Source organism: Ochotona curzoniae, unplaced genomic scaffold (genome assembly GCF_017591425.1).
Source record: "Ochotona curzoniae isolate NIBS_2020 unplaced genomic scaffold, NIBS_Ocur_1.0 contig_1014, whole genome shotgun sequence".
NCBI lineage: Eukaryota > Metazoa > Chordata > Mammalia > Lagomorpha > Ochotonidae > Ochotona > Ochotona curzoniae.
In genome coordinates this window covers 29,885,153-29,908,231 of record NW_024464920.1, presented here as the reverse complement: position 1 = coordinate 29,908,231, position 23,079 = coordinate 29,885,153, and the positions used below count along the sequence as shown (strand labels likewise).

General features: G+C 41.7%; 1 long non-coding RNA gene across 1 annotated transcript in view; it reads left to right on the top strand.

Annotated features, from left to right (window-relative positions):
- The first annotated feature begins 402 nt into the window (after positions 1-402).
- Positions 403-23,079, top strand: part of LOC121157742 — a 56,587-nt gene continuing 33,910 nt past the window's right edge. Inside the window, exon 1 of the long non-coding RNA XR_005884100.1 lies at positions 403-713. This is a non-coding gene — a long non-coding RNA (uncharacterized LOC121157742). The remainder of the gene's footprint in view (positions 714-23,079) is intronic.

Here is a 23,079-nt window from a genome sequence, read left to right as displayed (position 1 = left end):
TGGCACATACCAGGTCTTTTCTGAGTATTCAGTTATAACCTGTATGTTCTCAGTGTATTAATTTTATAATGGAATTTTTTTTTAGGCCTGGTTTGTTAAATTCTCCAACTTTATTATAATATCATATCATTTATCACATGGTGGGGGCATCTGATTACTTTTTTCTATTCCTAGTAAAGCTTTCAATTGATAGAGGTTTCATAACGGTATTTTTTCTTCTGCTCTGCTGAGTTATTTTGTTTAAAGTGGCATCTTTATCGTATGCAATCTTTCTTTGTGAAACATTGTAATATTATTACATATTTGCTGTGTTTCTTTCTGCTTCCTGCTTTACTGAAAGTTGACTTCAAGAAGAACTCGTGTATCTTTGAGGTTTGGTTTGCAGGTGGGTATTTCTGGTGTCTGTTTCTTCAGCACAAGAAATAGAGAATTCAGCAAGTGCTCTTGGTGGCCCTGGATTCTGCCTCTCTCATAACTTTTGCTCAGGTCCGACTACCAGAGCTCTTTTCTACCTCTGTAGGTCTGGAGCCTGCACTTGTGAGTTGTGACTTTAAACTTCAGATCGTGTTTCCAGTTCAAGATGGGGCGTTGGAATCCCGGCTTCTGACGGAAGCCACCTGTGCTGGATGGGTGTTCATTCTCTGGCTGGGGATCCTCTCTCAAGCTGCCATTCCCACGCTCCCCCCGGCAGCAGAGAAAAAGAAAGCGAAACCGTAAGTCAGGCTTTTAGGTGGAGTGGTTAATGACCCTCTGTTCTTAGACAACACTTTCCTTTTCCTAGTGAGTTTTTCTTATGTACCTTTGACTGCTAAATCCCTGCGTGCACTTTGGATCTTCCTGCTTCTCCCTCTGTTTCTCTATTTCCTTGGTTCATTAAATTAAGCAGAGAAAAATATTCAGCAGCATAAAAATATCATATGCTCTGACTATTTGATTCTATAGCGGTGGTCGAAAAGAATGAATTCTAGAACGGACCCTGAACTTATGTAACAATCCTGCTTACACGGGTGTTTTCAGCTTCTGACTTCCCTGACGCCAGCCCTGAATGTGCATCCCTTTTTCCTCACCAGTCTTTTTTATTTTTTAATATCTGTGGGAGGTACCCAGCTTCCAACTGCTGCCAATCAGGGGTCGTTGTGTGCAATTCTGGCCTTCTTTCTCCACAGCATGATTTTCACCATCTTCACTTTTTCCCAACCTTTTGTTCTTGTTACTTTGCTTTTTCTTTCTCCCCCTCCCTCCCCCCCCCCCCTTTTTTTTTATCACATTTGCTTTGACTGATAACTTGATCTTGATCTTCCTCCCGGGAAGATCCACTGTGATCCCACAGCCCTGGGGGTTGGTGGATTCTGGACTGGAGTGTTGGAGAACAGAGTGATAGTGAGGACACCCTTTTTTTCTTTTATTAAAATAGTTTATTTGAGAAATAGAGACGGAGAGAGCATCCATCTGATGATTTGCTTCTGCAGTTCCCTCCGCGATCGGGACCGGCCCTCAGCTGAGGCCCTCCATGTGGATAGCAGGCATCTAATTGCTTGCACCAGAGCTATTGTTGCCTATGTTCGCAGGAAGCCAGAGGCAGGAATTCAACCAAGGCACTCAGGGTGGGGCAGGGTGTCTTCATCACTAGGCTAGACACTTGCTCCCCAACTCCCCTAAGTCATACTATTAGGTTCGAAGAACTATGCCTGAGGTGATCTCCTGCATGCAACATGCTAAGGGCAGGGGAATCAAGGCCGTCGCCACTTTCATGTGGTTTCCCTGACACTGATTATATCCGCGCTTCTATTTGCTTGTCTCCAAATTAGTGGGTGGGGATAGCAAGGGAAGTTTTGGACCTGTGGTGTTTTCTAAAATGCTATTTCCATTCTTTTTTTGGTTCCTTCTGGCTTCCCCTCCCCCTTGATATGTTATGTATTTTGTTTTGTGTTATTTGAGGGAGGAAAATAGTAATTATAGAGGCTCTCTCGGAATGTAAGTTGTAAATATTCATGGTGTCCAGTGTTCCACTTTATGTATATCCAGGGAACCAACCCAATTTGTGCTTCGAGATTTTCTGTGATGATCATTTACAGTCTCAACCACATCAGAAGGATTGCTTTGGGGAAAGCAGCTCTAATTAGTAACATTTTGATCCACTTAAGTTTGACCTGAAATCTGCCTTATTTTTTTTTATGTGTTGGCCTTAAGTCTGTCATGTGCAATTATACAGAGTCACTTTAAGAATGAAAGGGTTGATGCATGTACACTTTTGTCTTCTGTTGTTTGAGCCACTGGTTCCTTCTAGTCCCTTCTGTGTGAAATGATTTCATAATTGCTTCTTGGCACAGTCCATCTGGTAAATACCCAGTTGTCATGGCCATGGTTGAGTAGACCAACACAAAGATGATCCTGAAAGGGAAGTGACTCTCTGGGTGCTGGACTGTCTGTGTCACCAGTCAGCTACAAGCAGGACAGGACACTCAGATTTTAGGGTGTGTTACCTGAAAGACTGAAGTGGAGAACAGGTTTTGCTTAGGATTTTGTGGTTGAAAAGCTGGAGAGTCTAACTCTAGCTGATTTAATTAGAAAGAGACGGTATTGTAAGTGTGTTCTCCAAATTTAAGGGAAAAACAAATAGTCCAGCTGGGAAATAAATCAGAAAGCAGGACGAACACTGCTTGCTTACTAAGGTGCCGCTCCTGGAATGAATAAACTCCGGCAGCTTCTTTTGTCTTCACAACACTGTTCAACAAGCAAAGTCCTAAGGGAGAGCCTGATGAGCTGATCTGGAGGCACAGACGGAACTTAAGGGACTTCTTTGAGTGGTCAGGACACCCAGATTAACCATCATGCCAAAGCCAAGTAGAATTTCAGAAGCAGCTTCCAAAGAAGGAGGTATAAGAGATAGTCATTGCCCACTGTTAGAAGAGAATGGGCAGTTATTGAAATGGTAAAATATGACTTTGTTTAAAATCATTTAACTGACATTATTTTAATTTGAAGCTGTTTACAACCTAGACACCTTAAGATTACCAGAAAAATTCTGGGATTTTTTTTCTAGTTTCTCTGAAGCATGAAATGGTTGAGATTGGATTTTGCACTACCTCACTCCAGCATCCCTTTGACTTTAATCCTTGTTGTTGTGGCTGGAGTGGGTAACCACCTAAGGCTCTGTGGCAAACAAACAACAAACAAAACAAAAACAAAACTGAATTCGTGGCAGATATTTAGCAAGCACTCAGGGAGTTTGGCAACAGATCATGAAATAGTCTACCCAGCTAATGAAATGGGGTTCAGAGTTTGGTCTCTAATCCTAGAGTATGGAGGTGCTAGGAAGCTATTCAGAAGTGATTCATTTGCTTAACCATGTGTCACTGTGGATTTAGAAGGATAGGTCTAGTGATGAGCTAGGCTTTTGTGTATCTTCTCCACAAATGTAACAAGTATTTATTGAATGTGCAACAATATTCCAGGTGCAGTATGGAATCTCTGTTGTAATCTTCGCAGTTTTCCCAGTGTGCACAGTGATGGTGTTATGATTTGAATTGTTTCCCCACCCACCCACAAGTTCGTCTGCTGGAGCTCTAAATTCTAACATGATTGTTATTTGGAGAGGGGTTTGGGGAGGAAATATGGGTTAGTGGCACTCGCGAGGATGGGGCCTTTGATGAGATCAGTGCTCTTATAAGAAAGGACACTAGAGAGCTTCCTTGTTTTCTCTGTCTTGCAAAGGGACAGCATGGGGACATTTTCCTGCCAGCCAGGAAGACAGGCCTCCCCAAAACCTAGCCCCACTGACACCTTGATCTCAGATCCTCTCAGCTGACTCATCTACATGAGATCCAGCTCCTTGCATGAAGAAGGCACATCTCTAAAATCAAACCTTTGCTTTTGTTAGTGAGACACTGATAAAATATTTTAACTTTTGCTGGTGGAAATCTTAGAGGAAGCTGTCACTAAAATTATCTTTATCCTGAGTTAGCAGAGTTTGACTGACAGATCAGAGGAGATTATTTCGACTATTATTTCTCCACTCCAAATATTATTTTTAAGAAGAAAGTAAACATCCTGATAATCAACATAATCAATTTCAGTAGTAAATTGAGATAGGAACAATTTAAGACTATTGGGAAGTGTGGATATGCAGTGCCGCATGTGGATATAAGTCACTTCGAAACTTGTTGAGACATTGGAAATAGAACATTTATTCCAGAAATGCTGTATAACAGCAGGGGAGGTGAGAATTCTGGAGAAGAATTACAATAAACAGTAGGAGGGAAGTGTTAGTTCTGTCAAAGGGCAGTTGGAAAAGAATGACGCATGGACGGCCTGCCGCTCTCCGCAGAGCAGCAGTTGATTAAAGGATGTAGCAAGAGGAATAAAATGCTGGAGGGAAAGTTGGGTTCATCGTCAGAGACTCATTGCCTGATGGGATGTCCTTCTCTCCTTGAAAATCATGCCCCACTGAGATTTAAACGTCCTTGTCTCAGTCCATAGGAACAGCCAACTTGCATCTCATAATTGTACGTGGTGTAATATCTTTTCAGAAGGCCAAGGGCAGCATTGCTGTCACCTTAACATTTGGATGATGGTCATTTTCATTCCTTCTAATCTTTTTTTTTCATATTTTGCATTCATTGTTATTTTGGTAATATAAGGAAGGCTATTTCTAGTTTCTGTTAAGGACTTTATTGGAAGTCCTCTAATATGCATTTCCTAGGAGCAGCTTGATTAGATTTTGCACTGTACACCAGAAACCACCCCCTGCTCTCATCTCTAAAACACCTGTTGGATGGGCAGGATAATACCCTTCTCCCCAGAGATGTCCACTCCCTAATCACTAAAACCTGTAAATATGTTACACAATGAAGGGGAATTAAGGGTGCAGATGGATTTAAGATTGCTAATTTGCTGTTTTTACAATAGGGAGATTTTCCTAGATTATCTGGATACGTCCAATGTAATCAGAAGGTTCCTTAGATGTGAAAGATGGCAGAAGGATTAGTGTCAGAGAGGTGGAAAGGAGACCTACCTGACCTGGCGTTACTGGCTTTGAAGGTGAAAAGGGGCCGTGGCAAGTGGAATCTGGAAGCTGTAAGAGACAAGGAAACTGATTTGCATCCAGAATCTACAAAAAGGACTCCATCATTACTGACACCTGGATTGTTGTTCAAGAAGATCCATGTTGGATTTCTATAAATAACTGGATTTTTGTCATTTTAAAGCACTAATATATAGCAATTTGTCAGGGTGACCATATGAAACTAATATACTCCCTGTGTATATTTTATATTTTGCCTTACTCCACAGAGCAGAATTTGGTTAGAGACAACCATACAATTCAATACCTTGGCTAACAGTGTTTCCCATGTAACCAAATAGTGGTCCTGTTTCCTGGGCAAAATTGGGGTGATAATAATGCATTACCTCTGATTGTTCTTGAACCTTTAGGTGGAGTGGACCCAGCTGTCCACACAATATGCCACAAAATCTGCTGCACAAGTTGTTGAATCTCTTGACGTTTTTGGTTTGATCTGTTGCTATTCTGGATTCTTTCTTTCATTCCTCAACTTCCTTTTGGACTTTAAGCCTGAAGTTTAATAATTTCCTCTTAATAACCACACTCTCGTTCCCCATTCTGAATCTCCATGACATTGATTGATTGATTGTTTGATGGGGTTGCACTTCCCTGTTTTCTCTTTAGCACTTCAGAATACCATTTCAGTATTTGTCCCATCTCCATTTGCTCAGGTTGCCATAACAACATAACAAAGACTGGGTGGCCCAGATAATAAAAGTCTGTTTTCTCACACTTCTGGAACATAGGAGCCCATGATTAAGGTGCATTCTGACAAGGCTTCTATTCTTGGCTCATAGGTGACTGCCATTTCACATTACATGATTTCTTCACGCAAATGTGATGGTTGGAAAGGGAATAGAAAGACAGAGAATAAGCTCATTGTGAGTGCCCCATCCTCATGACTTTATCTCAGTCTAATTTCTCCCCATAAATCTCCATTTGCAAAGACTTTTTCAAAAGTTAGGGTTTTAACACATGAATCTGAGGCTATAGTTCAGACCATGGCAGTCTTCATGATTGATTAGTGGTAAAACACTATCAACCCTTCCTTCTGTTCCATGCATACCTTTGGCAGCTGCGTATATCCAAAGCACTGATCTCCAGTGGTACCTGTGTCTGCCCACCACACTCTTTCTGAGCAGTGTGGAGGTATGCTGATACTGGTGATGATCTTTCTTTAACTGTAGAAGGTGATTCTAGCTCTTTGGTTTGAATTCAGGCAGCTTGATGGTAAATGGCAGGAAACCAAAAGGTCATAAGTAAGAGAGCATTATAGGAGACAGGTAATTCTTAATATTGGTCCCTCTTTGGTCACATGGGACACAGGACAGACAGATCCTTTTGTTCTATAATTAGCACCTTATAGAAGAGAACGTGGGCAGATTTACAGAAGAATGGTAACAATAAAGTAACGTTTGTATCCAATTTGCATTCTTATCAAGAGAATTTACTAGCATTTATTTAGCTAATCTTTATAAAAACTCTGCAAAACAGGGCAAGAATTACACTTTTCTTATTGGTGATGAAACAGAGAGATTGACTTGCCCCTGTTTGCAGGGATACTGTATGGAGAATCCAGATTTCTGGATGTGTGCTGGCCATCATACTTATCGCCCTGGCAGTAGTGAAAAGCCACCCAACTCCTTCCATGCGTAATGAAAGAGAATACACAATTCATTGCAGGAGTGTATGCATGTGTTCCTGACACAGGAACCCCTCAACTCAAAACTGTGTCTAAATTACAGCAAAAGAGCTCTCCACATCGAGACTGTAAACCCTACCAGGTAAAGAAATTTTCTCTTGGGCCCTGAAAGTGGAAGCAGAGTTCCATGCGATTGCTAAGTTCCAGTAATCCTATAAACGAGTTGTATTTATTACTCAGCCAGTTCACAGAGCCTGAACGCACATTGGAACTAGGAAGGAAGACAAATACTTAAGAAGCTCAACCATTGGACGTCGTTTGTCATCCCGTTTTCTTTGCATTAAAACCAGACACACCTTGTCGTCGATCAACCCTTTTGAACTGGCATGATAGAAAATACTCTTAGTCAACTTTCTCCTAGATATTGCATAATATTGCACACCCATTAGACACTTACGATAGGCAAAAGAATGGCAAAAGAGGTTAGGCAACTATATGGGACAAGTTTAGGATTTCCAGGTAAATGCACAAACTCATATCACCATTAGGTGCTGTCGTAAAACACTTGAGATTCTATAGAGGGAGACTAAGAAAGGTGGGGGGAAATATCACCTCAGTGTGGAACACCCCAACTAGTACACGGAGACAAGCACCCTTGGAAACACATTTGGATATTATGAACAAAGGCAAATGGATCAGAACCAACTGCTTTGAGGAAAGCAGAGCATCACAATGAAAACAACAGTGAAAGAAGATAAACAAAGTCTGAAGAAAATCTCCTATCACTAGCTGCTTCAAAGAAAAATACCAAATTGATACAATTTTTTGGTGTTTCCAGTATATTTCTAAGACCACAGAAGAAGTTGACAATGATTTGCTGCCTTTAGAACATGATTTGTAACTGCTTTGTATTACCCACTGAATCTTAGTTTGGTTGTAAATTGAACTGAGTGATGGTAAAAATGAAAACTTCAATTTAACATCGAGCTAGAGCTTAACTTCAAAAGTGCCACTTATTTCTTAGTTTAATAAAATAATCGGCTGGTTTGAGGTTGAAGGAAAGAGTTATCTGAGTGAATGACACGGTGTGCAGTCTCAACTGCTGAGTTGGTGGCTGTGTCATTAGCTTCTCCCTCCCACTTCAGACTGCTCTCTCAATGGCATCAATGTGCTGTGGTTATCTGATGTGACCACTGGACGTCCTGAATGGCTCGGTTGTCTCTCCAGCCAGTCTCCTTTCCTCACCACTGAGGCTCATTATGTGTGAAAGAAAAAAAAAGCTGCATTAAGTGGAAGAGTGATAGAATTGAGAAGACAATGAGCAACTGAATTTAAATACATCGTTTCAATGTAGTGCTTTATATGAGGGTTTCAGCTCAAAGTTTAAAGACATTATGTTCTCATGAGCCATCTAGGAAATCATATCTGTTACAAGAGGGCTGACTTTCTTGAGCCACTTATTTGCAAGCCCATTTAGTAGAGAAGATAAAAGACTGCATTAGGCTTTTCTACTTTATCCTTCGTGGGACACTATCTCCATTTTCTCCAGGCACTCACACTCTATTTTTTTTTCCCCAAGACCCACTGACTCTAGAAGGGATTGTTATTCCAAATGTAATTTGGCTACAGGTACAAAGTTAATTGTCCTTTGAGAGCAAAATAACAAAACTGAGAGTCTGCGACAAAGTGAGAACTGCTTCTAGCATGAAAAATTCAGCGTTGGGTTAATGAAAAATTATTTATACTTATCCATAGCTGAACACTTTTTCCTGTTTTACAATTTAAAATTGTCTAGTGCACTGAGCAAATAAATATGCTGAATATATATTTGATATAATACTACTGAGATAAAGATGATACAAAAGAGTCCCTCCAGCTTGTACGTCACAACTTTTGGGTTTCCCATGTAGTTGGCAGGGGCCTAAACTCTTAGATCGTCATCATCGGCTCATACGATGCATTAGCAGGTAGCAGGATCAGAAGTGAGAGCTGGCTCTTTAACTGGCCTCCAATATGGGAAGCTGGCATCCCATGGGACAGCTTAACACACTGTACCACAAGGCTCACTCTGCGGATGGCTTTTGACAGACTGATTTCATTGCTTTATGATATATCTAAAGGATTTAGTAATATCATCCTGGGTAATATAATGGCTCTAGGGGAGCTCTAGTTTTTAAGTTTTTAAAAGGCAAAAAAATATTTTACATCAAAAGTTTAAGAAACTGATATGAATGAACACATTTCTTCTTAAATAGAAATTTAAGAAACTGATATGAAAAAAAATTGAATTTCTCCCTGTGTTTAAGAAATTAAGTTTATTTAAAAAATGTAACCATAGGACTTGGAGTGGTAACCTAGTGGGCAGCATCCTTGCCTTGCACCTGCCAGGATCCCATATGGACACCAGTTCATATTCGGCTGCTCTACTTCCCATCCAGCTCCCTGCCTGTGGCCTGGGAAAGCAGTCGAGGATGGCCCAAAGCCTTGACACTGCACCCATGTGGGAGACCTGGAAGAAATTCCTGGCTCCTGATTTTGGAATGGCTCAGCTCTGACCATTGTGGCCACTTGGGGAGTGAACCAGTGGATGGGAGATCTTTCTTTCTGTCTCTCCTTCACTCTGTAAATCTGCATTTCCAATAAAAATAAATAAATAAATAAATAAATAAAAATATATACCTGCAGAGATAACTGAAGCCCAAGTAATTTCATTGTTGAAGAATTGATAGCATGGTTATATGCTCTTTCGGCAAACAGAAAAGAATCAATGTTTTCCTACTCTTTTTAAGATATCAACAGGTGGATGGGCTCTCATCGTTTAGCAGGATGGCATCATATAGCAAGTGCCTGGGTGAGCGGCTGCAGCGAGGCTGTCCTCCTTCTCAGGGGTGATGCAGCATGCACAGCCTGTCTCATTGCAGACGGGGTCAGGGCTGATGAAGAGCCCAGACAGAAATGCTTCGAGTGTTTATGGTTTGAGTGAGGACTGTCAGGTGTCCTCCCTTTTACCTTTTCCGTAATAAAAGTCATTCTAGTTCCCCAAGAGAAGGCACAGTACGTACCGTGTTCTTAGTTCCCTTTGTGATAAGGTTATCATGTAAGTGAAAAATATAGCCATTTTAATTTTTCGCCTATAATTCTGATAAACAAATGATAACATGAAAATACATGAAAGTAGCTACTCATAAATTACTGGAAAGAATATAACTTCATAAATTCTCTATATGTTGATTTGGCAGTATCTGTTAGAGTTAAATTTCATTCATACTTTGACCCAGAAACTTCGCTTTATTGTTCAGAAACATATAGGTGTGTGAGGTCAGTTACAGGTAGATGTTCCTTGCCGTACTGTTTATGGTAGCAATCAAAATAAACAGAGGGAGGTTGATAGCAAAACAAATGAAATATGGCAGAGTGCAGCAGTGGAGGAGGCAGCTCTGCGTGTTTGAATAGGTGGGGTACATCTTGTGCTTCAGTTGTCTATTGCCATCGTATTGCAAAGTTATACATCCTCCACAATTTCCTGGCATATTGCAATAATCGTGCATTTAGTTCGTGTGTTGTGAGTTGGTGCGCAGTTCTGGTCTCAGCTGTGTTTCCCTGAACGTAACTGTGGACCAGCTGGATGTTAACTGAAGCAATCATCACCAAATGTGTCATCACATCTGTGCGGATGTGCAGCCTGGGTCATCCAGGGTGCACTGTGCTTGCTCCGGTCTGAGGTTCACTGCTGCATGAGATTACCTATTAAATGACTTGGTCCTGCAATTATTCCCCTTGTTTTAATCATTTAGTTTTGCTCTCTGCTGTATCATTCTTTTAAAAACGTGCTATATTGCCTTGCATCTAAACAAAATCCCTTCTGATAACGCACTGATCCATTCCCTTTCAGCAAAAATCCTCACCTTCCGGGCTTTCTTGAATCCCCTCCACCAAGTCATTGCTACAGTTTCTGCAAATACCTTCAGTGATTTCCATCTTGCCTTACAACATGGCTGCCTCTCTCTTTGTCTTCACCTTACTAAGCCTCTTGGTAGCATCTGGCACAGTGATCTAGTCCATTATTCTTAAAATGTTTTCTTCTGTTGGATTCTTGGAAACTAGTCTCTTCGTTCTTTTCCAGCCTCCCTTTCAAGTACTTCTCATTTTCTTTGACTGGAACCTCTTGTTCTTAGCCCAAAAATGCTAGAGCATTCCAGAGCTGTCCTCAACTCTCTTTTCAATATGCAGCTTAGGCTAATTAATTTATTCCCATACTTTCATATAAATTCTTTAATGATGAATCCCAAATATTCTTAGCCATTTCTTTTATGAGAAACATCCACTTTCTGTATGGAAAAAAAAATCAAGCCCAAATTTTTCGTTAGTATTGATTTGGATGCTTAGACACACATAGTTGGGTGAAAAAAGCATATATGTTAAAATTCAAACGGCTCTTCCACAGATGGCAACATGTCAAATTTTCTCATGAAATATACAAGGGTATTTTTTTAATAATACTCAGTAATAGGCACACTTATTTCACTTTTATGTGCCTGATATGTAGATAGTCATTGGGAGAAAACAGCATAGCTTGTGTGGCTGAATAAAAAAAGAGAAGATTATCATTGAAATAACAAACTTCTTATTTTGTGCACCATAATATAAAAGAAAAGAGTTTTTCTGCAAAGGACCTAGTTGGACAGCTGTCCAAGCTTCTTAATGTGATGAAAATAGCAGTATGAAGATTTGGGGAAAGGGCCTGGTGCAGTAGCCTCGTAGCTAAAGTCCTCGACTTGCATGGGCCAGGATCCCATATGGGCATCCATTCGTAACCTGGCTGATTCACTTCCAATCCAGCTCCCTGCTTGTGGCCCAAAACCTTGGGACCCTGCACTCACATGGGAGACCCGGAAGAAGCTCCTACCTCCTGGATTCAGATTGGCTTAGCTCTGCCCATTGTGGCCATTTGGGGAGTGAATCATCAAATGGAAGATCTTGCCTTCTCTCTATTTATTTCTGTATGTTTACCTTTCTAATAAAAATAAATAAATCTTTAAAAATATTTGGGGAAATATAATAAGTATCTACTGTAGACAATTACCTTAGTTAATATCAGATGCAACTGTAATTAAGAGACCAATAGTAATTATAGATAAACATTGTCTTGCATATCAATCTGGAGGCAGAAATTGATGGCTGGTTGTGTCAGCTTTGGCAATGCTGACATTGGCTGTATCAATTCTCATGTTATCTCACCTCATAGTCAGGCATGGCTGCTGGGGCTCCAAACATTCCATTAACATCCAGTGGCTGGGAAAAAAAAAGAATATTTTCCATTTCTTTAATGAATTCCTGGAAATTACATCAGCTAGATGTTCATTAACTCATTGGCAAGAGCAAGGAACACATGATTCTGGGTGCCCATTCAGAAATCAGGAAATCTTTCCAGGTTTGGAGTAAAAATGTTGGCATGTACAGGAGCAGGAAAGGAGAATGTCCTGCCAAGTGGCATGTGCTGTCACTTCAAAATTTTGATTTGTGAGGGGTTGCTTGTCACGGAAAGCCCTGGTCTGTTTACACATCCTTCCGCGGGATCCTTCCGGATGCCTCTTTCTGGAGGCTCAAGTGCTTTCTTTTTCATTGAGAACATCCCACTTCCAAGAGAACTCAGCTCATGCAACTCCAAACTTCTTGAGAACAACTTACGTAATAACACCAAATAAGTCCTGTCATGGCACTGTGAGTAGCACTGGTTCTGTCTGAGAACTCATCCACTCTCGTGCTTCTTTGGGGAGCTAGGGTGTGTTGAACGAGGTAGATGGCCAGCAAGTCTCCTTTTGCAAAGGTTGGTGCTAAAGTGTTTTCTGTTCTACAGCAATGATCCCGGTGGTGGCTCGCTGAGTGGTCAAGTGGTTCATGCTAGTTGAGCAAGACCATCCATCCATCCATTCACTCGTATGCTCACACATGTGTGTATCCATTTCATCACAGGACCACGGTGACTGTCCTCCGCCTCTCCCCTGCTTCACTTCAAGCCTTCGCCAAGGGATTCTCTACTACTGCCCGCCTTCACCTGTAGACTCTTCTGATTTCATCAGCCCTTTAGTCTTTGCTGCTCCCCACAGCATTTAAATTGTACTGGTTTCCAACATTTAGGGGTAGAGGGTGGTTTTGATTAAAAATATGTATTCATGAATTTCATTTCAGTCACGCCTCGAACATGTATTATGCACCGAATGTTTCCCAGATCTTATGCTAGGCCGTGAGTTTACAAAGAAAAAAATGTGATTCTCCTGCAATGTGAGTTTATGACTGCAGTATGACTTTCTTGGGCACTTTGGCCTAAATGGGCCCCCTTCTCCCACTAAAATCAAATTAACAGTGTTAATTTATAATTGTGTTACTGTAAAGATGAATATTTTCACACACAGGAAATCTTTTAAAATTCATGGAAAATGTATATTATGCAAAACTTGTGCTTAGATTTTAATATTTTGTTTTTGGCACTAGGAGAGACCTTTCAACTCCATTTTTCCACGAGCTTTCGGAAGTACATTTGTATACTAAAATGCATATTTTTTTAAACTCAAGTTTTTTTGTTGTTGCTGTTGTTAGTATGGCTGATGAATAATGACTTCAGGGAAAGAGGGTTATATAAATGATTATATTGCAGAATGGTAATTATCCATATGCTATGTAAACAACCATTTTACTTCTAAATTTAGACCCAAGAAAACTGCCAAAAAATATCAAAAAATAACCCAAGGAAATTAGGATCGGTAGATCAGAGCCTAGGCAGATTGCCCTTTACTGTGTTGGCTTTCTATGGTGTAGAAAATTGCCCATTTGCTTAGTGCCAGACCACTTCTCTTATTTGTAATAATTTATTCAGTCACTCAATGAATGAATTCAATGAGCATCTTGAATGTTCCAGGTACAGTTCTAGGTGTTTCAGATACAATGCAAGTAAAACAAGCAAGATTTCCTGCTCTAGCCCATATTAAAGCTGAATATTAAGACACAGCTTTCTGAAAAAAATTATTTATTTGCCTTTTTTAATTATTGCAAAGGCAGGCAGACAAAGAAATCTCCCATCTGTTGGCTCACTCCTCAGATACACATAGCAGTGTGCATGATGGAGCCAGGAGCCAGGGATTCAGTTTGCTCTCCAAGGTGAGCTGCAGGGACCCAACTGTGTGTGTCATTACCTGTTGCCTTTCCAAAGGACAGATTAATGGGAAGCTAGAGTCCAGAATGGAGCTGGGACTTAAGCCCAGACACTCTAATGTGGGAGATGAGCATGGCAGGCAGTGTCTTAACTGCCACCCAACAATAGCCTTTTAAAGTGTATCATGGCTTTCTGCCTTGTGCATTAGAAGCAAGGGGCTGATGCACTTCCTATTGGCTTGGAGGTAAGTAGACAGTAGTCTCAGTAGACAATGTCCCTGGCAATACCCACCAGCATATGCTCTGGTCTACCTGCAAGGTAAGGCAAGTGGTACCTATGAAATTACTTGGTACAGTCTGTATGATTACTTTAAGATCGTCTTTGTGAACTCAAACTAATGGTCTGAATGTTATTTCCTGGGCTGGGGGTGGGGTAGGGAAGGTGGAGAGGCTCCTGCAGGTGCCTTATTTCTGTAAGAGTTCCATATTCAGCACGTATGCCTGCTTGAAATTGGTATAAGTTATTTTTACATTAAAAAGGTAATCCTGACTCTATTTAAGTTTTGATGAAAAAATTAAATGCAACTGATTTCACTTTCAAGGTAATAAGTGGAGACTTCCAAATTTCCTAACCCAGGAGAAAGAAAAAGAGCAACACTTGTTCTGGGTTTTCAGGAAGAACTCAAAGCAAACATTGCTAGTTCAAGCGATGTTGACTATGAATGATCATAAGCAGGTGATATAAACATGGCTTTTGAACTGCAGCTAATAATTTCATACTAGATGTATTCCAAGGTACCGGCCATTTCTTTCCAGAGGATTTTTGTGGTTGTTCTTTCAAACTTTATGGCTATAGTTTAAGACTATTCGGTATTATTTTCTTATTTGTTTAGGCTCTGGACTTGACTGATCTCATTGTTTTTTAATATGTCGAGTTGTTAAAAGTAGGTTGTGGGTGCTACTTTGACAAAGGAGCTACTCCTTCTTCCTGTATTCTTGCAGTCGAAGCAGTTGAATGGAGAGCCATTAGTTGTGTGATGCTAACAAGCACAGAGGCACTGTCGGGCATTGGTGCAAGTCCTCACTGTCTTCAAGGAGCTGCCAAGTCCGTGGAGCACTATTCTTTTGAGGCTTCATTTAACTGTGTTGGAGGGACAATCAAATTTAAGAAGTAGTTTTCATTTTTGTGAGTCATTACAATTACAGGACAGAGTCATTCTTGACAAAATAAAGCACTACTGAAGCTAACCGATGTGCCTCTTCATTATAGTAATACTTATGAACCAACCAAGCTGACTTCAGCATAGAATATCCTGCCGTTAAGATTTGCTCTTGGGCCCGGCGCGGTGGCGCAAGTGGTTAAGTCCTCGCCTTGCACGCTCGGGATCCCATATGGGCGCCGGTTCTAATCCCGGTAGCCCCGCTTCCCTTCCAGCTCCCTGCCTGTGGCCCGGGAAAGCCCAAAGCTTTGGGACCCTGCACCCGCGTGGGAGACCCGGAAGAGGCTCCTGGCTTCGGATCGGCATAGTATCGGCCCGTTGCGCTCACTTGGGGAGTGAATCATCGGACGGAAGATCTTCCTCTCTGTCTCTCCTCTCTGTATATCTGCCTTTCCAATAAAAAATAATAAAAATAAATCTTAAAAAAAAAAAGATTTGCTCTTAAACTGCAGTGAAGAGAGTTTGAGGATTATATCACAAGGCAACAAACGTAGTATAATTTATTCACAATTATAAGTTCACATTTGTGACATTCTATCATTTTCTGTTTTTTATTTGTACAGAGGGAGATTCATTACCGATTGATAATGAAAGAAATGCAGACATGCATGCTCTGGGTTTAAAGAAATAAGTCATTACAAGTGATAATGAGCCTAAAGATGAGGGAAGTGTTTCCATTTTGGTTTTTGTTTAGTTTCAAGTTCATATTAGTGGGAATTCTGGGGAAAACTGGCAAGGAAAACAACACTGAGACAAATTCTCCCTGCATCTTCTTCATCTATTGAACTTAGGGACAAAAAAAACCAACACAACTGATCCAGACATACAGGTAGAAATGGCTTTTAGGCAGCAGCTAATATGCGTCTTGAGATACTGTGCCTTGTTAGAGTGATTGGCTCTCGGTTATTCAGCTCTCAATGCAGCTTCCTGAAAATGCGTGTCCTGGCAGGCAGCAGGTGAAGGCTCACATGTGCCGGTCCCTGCAAGCCATGCAGGAGATCTGGGTTGAGTTCCCAACTCCTGGCTTCAGCCTGGCTGAGCTCTGGCTGTTGTGGGCATTTGGGGAGGAGTGAAGCATTAGATGGGATGTCAGCTCTCATTCTCTCTCTCTCTCTCTCTCTCTCTCTCTCTTTCTCTCTCTCTCTCTCTCTTTCTCTCTTGCTCTCTTTCTCCTCTCTCTCTTGCATGTGCTTTTGCTTTTTTTTTCAGAATAAAAGGGAAATAATTACACAAAATTTGAAAACAGACCCGGTTGCTTTCATTTGATTTCTATAACTCCTCCTGTTGTTGGTTTTCTCAGAGCCTTAGATGTGGGACACGTATCACTGGGGCACACTCTCACCAGGCAAAGCAACGGAGCTGAGCGGGGCAGGAGGTGGGCAGAGGGAACAGAGAATTTAAGTGCATTTGTCACAGGGTAGATGGTGATGTGAAAAGAGTATTTATGTCGGTTTAAAGAAGCTAGGGAGAAGGAAAGTCCCCTAACTCGTCACATACTCCCTCTGGAGAAGCTACCATGAAAGAGGCCAGAGGCTCATTTGCAATTATTAGAGGTGCAGTGCTGTCTCTCCATGAATATTTTAGATGTCAGCCATGTAATGAGTTTGTCACGAATATCAAGAGTGAAGGAATGAGAAGGAACACGGCAGGAAGCCCTGACACCTAGGAGAGCTCAAAACGCACCGGGAACGGTTGTGACAAGGGTTTCATGATGAAGCCTTTTGAAAAACACAGGAAATGAAGGAGAAAAACAGCTATCAGGATCATGGCTTACAAACCAGCATAGGTAATTAGTGAGAGAGACTGCATCCAACACAGCAAAATAGCACAGGACCAGCACGGATGTGGCATCCAGTCCAGGTTCCCAGTCTGCACAGTTTCGTCTGAGAGAGCTTTCATAGGTTCCTCCCTGGAGGGGAAGGCCGAGAGCCTGGTGAGCATCTTGCCCTTCTTGCTGAGATACAAGTGAGTGTAACTCAAGACACTAAATCTTATCTTCGAAGCTCTGGATCAACTAGGTCTGGGCCATTTTTCTAGTGAAGCGTGATAATGAAACCTCTGAAGTTTTAGGGATTGTCTGTTTGCTTGTAGAGCTTTTCAAGCTCTGAAGAACTGATGTTTTGATGATTTGGAGGCAGGAAAGAGAAGAATTATATTTGTGTGCAAATCAGCGTGCTTACAAGAGCAAACGTTTAATGACTGTCATTAAACGTTGCTAGCAGTATGTCTGTTAGAGCCCCTGATGGCACTTTGCAAACAGGTGTCCATAACTTCATTTCAGCCTAAACATTAAAGAAAGTCTGACCGAAAAGCCCATGGTTATCAAACTGGAAAAACAAACAGAAACAAAAGCAACCCTGCATTTCAGCAATAACACTCAAGGAAAAGTGTCTTAGTTCATTATTATCAGCTCAAGTAAACTTAGCATTTCAATCGATCATCAGGGAAAGTGATTTTCACTTGTGATAATTGTACCTTGGTTGTTATGGCTAAAAATCAATAATGTGTAAATAGAACATTTAAATATTGCCTGCATGACCTTCTATTGTCATTTAAATGCGGTATTGACTCCAATATCAAGGTCTAATAAATTCTTAAAGTGTATTAAGCAGCATTACATGTTCATCAATTCTCCAAACGTTCAGCCAATATTGGAAAACATGGGGGATGATTTTACCCTTTGCTCAGTGTTGTAATTAATTGAGGACATATATCCACATTTTAAACTGTTTATAAGTTCAGCAAGAATCCAGTCTCTAATCCAAGTGTCCTAAACTTCCTGAAGGCAAGGACATTTGGCACAGCAGTTCAGACTTCCCTTGGAATGACTGTATTCCATTTCAGAGGCACATTTCAAGTCCTGTTCCACTCCTGATCCCAGCTTCCTGTTCAGGAACACCTTAGAAGGTAGTAGGTGATCACTTAACTGTCTGTGTCCCTTGTGCTCACATGAGAGACCAGCCCTAGTACTTGTCGGGGCTTGGAGAATGAACTAGAAATCGCTGCTCTCTGTCTCTGCTTTTCAAATGAAACAAACAAAAAGTAAAATGTTTGTGAGAACTGATGACAAAACTTCAATAAACTGAACTCATTTGGCAGCTCAAGCTAGCCTGAGCTGATGTAAGAATATGTTTTTAACAATTGGTGGGCTATATTCATAAATATTTCTTTTAAAAATATTAATGTTTCTCATTAGGGGGAATGGTATTGAAACTGTAGAAAAATATAAAGATTGAGTACTCCAATGTATTCCTAGAATCCCCAAAGTTGTGAACCCTAAAGTTTATCTGTAGTTCTCTTTAACCTTTGTCATCAGTGTGAAGCCCACTGCTCAAGCTATGCTATGCAGAAGTATCACTTTGTTTCCTCTAAAACATTGAAGCATTAATCCATGATTGCATACCTTCTCTTTTCATGGTAAGCCCAAACTAGAGAAGTTATAAATGGTATTCACAGATCTGGAAAAAGAGAAGGAAGGGAATTTTCCTTTCATAAGTTACATAATGGGAGTGAAAAAGGAAGTAGCACCAAAAATTATCAGCAGCCATCTTACATCCCTGGAGGAGCCTACTTGAAATGACTTTGATAAGAAAATAGGAATACTGAAGTGCTCAGGCAAATCCTTGGTGGTCTGTATCTGCCAGCTTTGGCACTTCTTTATGTGAAGATTTCATGCCAAGTACAGCTGGTGTTCTGTGCCTTGCAGTCAAAAGCATCCTGATAGACACCTGTTATTCCTTGTTTACTGTTACTCCAGCTTCCTTTGACAGATAGAGAAATAAAGACCCAGAGAGAGCAGGAACATGCCTGTGTCATAGGACCATGAGCAAATGCTGGTTTATAGACCTCGGATCGGCTGACAAGAAAGTTGCAGGCATGGCTTTCACCATCGGTGGGATAGCAGATTTATAACAAAGTTCTGGTCGACATGTAGAATAATAGTAACCTTTAAACTGGAGTTTATTCAAGAGGCTCTCTAAGTACTCATCTCTTAGAGTTATAATTCAAGAGTTCTTTATTCTTCTGAGGCTCCTGCAAAATTCAATCACCAAGTAATACTGGAAGTCTCTCTATATATATTTTATAGATGTTCATCCCAAAATATATCAAACACTTCTACATAGTGTGAGATTTAAGTTGCTTGGTTTTTGTGCTGTTTTACACATCAATGTTATAACTGCGCTTGGAGTAATAATAGCAGGTCTAAAGGACTACTGTGGCTATTGTATGTAGTTACATTCTTTTTTAAAAAAATTTACAAATAAGTACTGCATTATTCATGGTATAAAAGACTGTGGTTTGATAGATCTACATATTATGAATTAATAATCTCATTCTTCTTAATCTAAGATTGGACTCAGAATCCAATTTTTCTGTCCTTTTTTTTTTCTAGAGCAATAGAAACAGGGACTAGGGGCTAAAGTCCTCGCCTTGAACGTCCGGGATCCCATATGGGTGCCAGTTCTAATCCCGGCAGCTCCACTTCCCATCCAGCTCCCTGCTTGTGGCCTGGGAAAGCAGTCGAGGACGGCCCAAAACTTTGGGACCCTGCACCCGTATGGGAGACCTGGAAGAAGTTCCTGGCTCCTGGCTTTGGATCGGCATAGCATCGGCCGTTGCACTCTTGGGGAGTGAATCATTGGATGGAAGATCTTCCTCTCTGTCTCTGCTCCTCTCAGTATATCTGACTTTTCAATAAATAAATAAATCTTTTAAAAAAAAAAAAAAAAAGAAAGTGAACCAGCAGGTGGAAGATCTGTTTTTCTATCTGTATCTTTGTCATTCTGCCTTTCAAACAAATAAAATCAATCTTTTTAAAAATATTGGGCCTGGCATGATAGCCTAGTGGCTAAAGCCCTCACCTTGCAAGCACTAGGATCCCATATGGGTGCCGGTTCTAATCCTGATAGCCTTGCTTCCTATCCAGCTCACGTCTTGTGGCCTGGGAAAGCAGTGGAGGGCAGCCCAAAACTTTGGGACCCTGCACCCTTGTAGGAGACCTGGAAGAAGCTCCTGGTTCCTGGCTTTGGATTGACGCAGCTCTGGTTATTGCTGCTGCTTGGGGGAGTGAATCAGCTGGTGGAAGATCTCTGTCTCTCCTCCTCTCTGTATATCTGACTTTCCAATAAAAATACATGAATAAAATCTTTTTAAAAAGATAGGTATCGAGGAGGCTCGTGCATTTCCTATTAGTGAGCCTGGACGTGAGCCTTGGCTCAGCTTTGGATCCCAGCTTTCTGCTAATGTGTTCCTCTGAGGCAGCAGGGGCTGACTCGGTGAGTTGGGGCCCTGTCACTCTCATGGGAAACTCGGCCTGTGTTGGCCCAGTCCTACCCCGTCCAGCTCAGTCCTGGACATCGTGCGCATTTGGCAAATGATCCCACAGTTGGAAGACCTCTGTCTCTCTGTCGTATCACTAACTAAATAAAAATATCAGAATCAAGATATCCCCAGACTAGCAGCCTAATCCCCAAATCTCCAAACCTCCATGAATCCATGATTTCCTCCAAAGTGGCTGTCTTCAGATGATAAAAGTCCCAGAAACCTGAAGCCTGTCCCCATGTCTTGGTCAGGCTGACTCTCCCTGCTTCTGCAGATTCATTCTCTTTTTCCCCAGGAACCTTCTCCCACAACTCCCACCACCCCACCCCTCCCGTCTGGGAGAGCTATGCCATGGCTGGGAAGAGGATAAGGAAAAATATTCATGTACTACCCATTCCCCAAGTCTCAGGTCCCAGGGGGAGGGAGTGACTAAGCTAACTCCTCCAATTTTGCTGTCTCTGAGCTCTCCATGTCTCCCTTCACATGAGTTTTTGTTGTTTCTTCCTCTGAGGAAACACAAAGCCAAAAACAAACAGGAAAGTGGAGCCCAGTGTCCCAGTACAGTGAGTTAAGCTGTCATCGGTAACACCAGCATCCTAAATCAGAGCCCTCGATTCTAACTTCGGCTGCTTTGCTCCTGATCCAGCTCTCCACTAATGTGCCCGGGAAAGCAGCAGAAAGTGGCCCAGTACTTGGGGCCCCCGTCATGTAGGTTGGAGGCCAGGTTATGGCTTTTGGCCAGACCTGATTGTGGCAATTTGGAGAATAAACTAATGGATGGAAAATCATGCTATGTCTCAACTAACAAAATCCTGTAAATCCAAAGCTAAGGAAATCAAAGAAAAACAAAGCCAGTTAGAGGTCACCCAAACCAGTGACCTCAGCTTGGCATTACAGTGGAATGAACGTGGAGTCTCCATGCTTAGGTCAGCGTCCTGCTAGGAAGTTTGCTGTCTGCCTTTGGGAGAAGCAGGCATCCTTCAGGACCCCACCCTCTACAATTTGTATCTTCTTTTAGGATGTTTAATGGTGCTCAATTGACAGTTTTAATTAAAACATATCCATGCATTCCTTTACAATCTTTCCATATCAGTTCAGTTGCTGGGAATGTGCTATGCAAATAATGCAATGGACGTGCAGGTTGGGACCGTGTTCCTTTGAAGGTCATTGTAGGTGCTCTTCATTGTGCAGGCCAGTACGCAAGCAAGAAATAGGAACTATTTGTCCTTGATTGTGTCCCAAGGCTTTCCCCGGTAGGCTTACCCCTAGGAGGGCTGCTGACCAAGGGCAAGCCTAGCGTGTGCTTAGAGATTGTCCAAGGCATTGCTTTCCTGTGTGTCTCCTGCCCAAGGGCCCATAGAGTGATCATGGTGAACAAGAGAACATTCCACTGAAACTGTCCACAAGAAGGGTCAGCTGTTGACTCAGAAAGTCATGCATAGAATATCTCTGCCTTTGACTTCAGGGTTTTTATTAAATCATGTATTTTTTAAAGGTTCATTTAATTTATTGGAAAGGTAGATTTACAGAGACAGAGAGACGGAGCAAAAGATCTCCCATCTGCTGGTTCACTCCCCAAGTGGCGGCAACTCCCAGAGCCGAACTGATCTGAAGCCAGGAATCTCCTCTGGTCTCCCATGCCAGGGCAGAGATCCAAGGACTTGGGCCAGCGTTTGCTGCTTGGCATGCCACAAGCAAGTAGCTGAATCAAAATTGTGGCAGCCAGGGCACTAACCAACCAGTGCCCACATAAAATATAGGAGCCACAGGCAAAGGATTAGGTTGATATACCACTACACTGGCCTCTATACACTAAGTTTGCATCAGGATATTTTTACTTTTTGGAACTCTAAATCAATATTTTAATTCTACTCTGAAGTTGAACAAGTATTTTATGCCTGCTACCATTGTTTCAATTATTGTTTCCAGTTGATGAATGAAAACAATACTAACACTTTGTAACAGAGATTACCACAATGATCACTTGCGAACTTTTTCAAGTGTCTGTTGGGAATCTATTCTATTTCAGACATCTTGCTTGGTGCCTACAATATAAGGAGGATCATTTTCCTTGAGCCAAATGGATCACATCCCAAATAAGAGGAGATGGCTCAGTAACTCAAACTTAACTGTCACTGCTCAATGGTGGATAATGAAGGATGCTGTGGCTACAGAGAGGAGCTGCACCATGTAAACCACAAATTAAGGGACCCATGATGGGGAATTCTCAGAGGTTGCCTTGTGTGGGAAGCCTTGGAGACACAAAGCAGGGCAGCATACTCACAGAGTACCAAGTACTTACACGGGCGTGGCAAGCAGTAAGCCAGGTCTGCTGTGCTGGAGCTACCTGCCAGACAACATGCCCCTTTCCCTGCCCCAGGTGTAATTCTAGCCTCCTACTTGTCAATCAAAATATCCCCTTTGATGTCCATGCTTCATCCAGGATATGGGAGTGCAGGTAGCACGAGAATAAGGATATTGAGTGCCAGGTGGAATTTATGGAGGTACCATAAAATTCCCAGGTGGCTTCATGCCTGTCCAGGCACCAGTCTGACCTCATAGAGAAGGCCCACCCTGGGAGGTGTTCTGTCTCCCTCTCTCTTCAGCTGCAGACCACAGTTGGAGGGGAACCAGACACATTCTCTCTCTTTCTCTCTCTGCTTCCCCCTTTCAATTCTTGCATC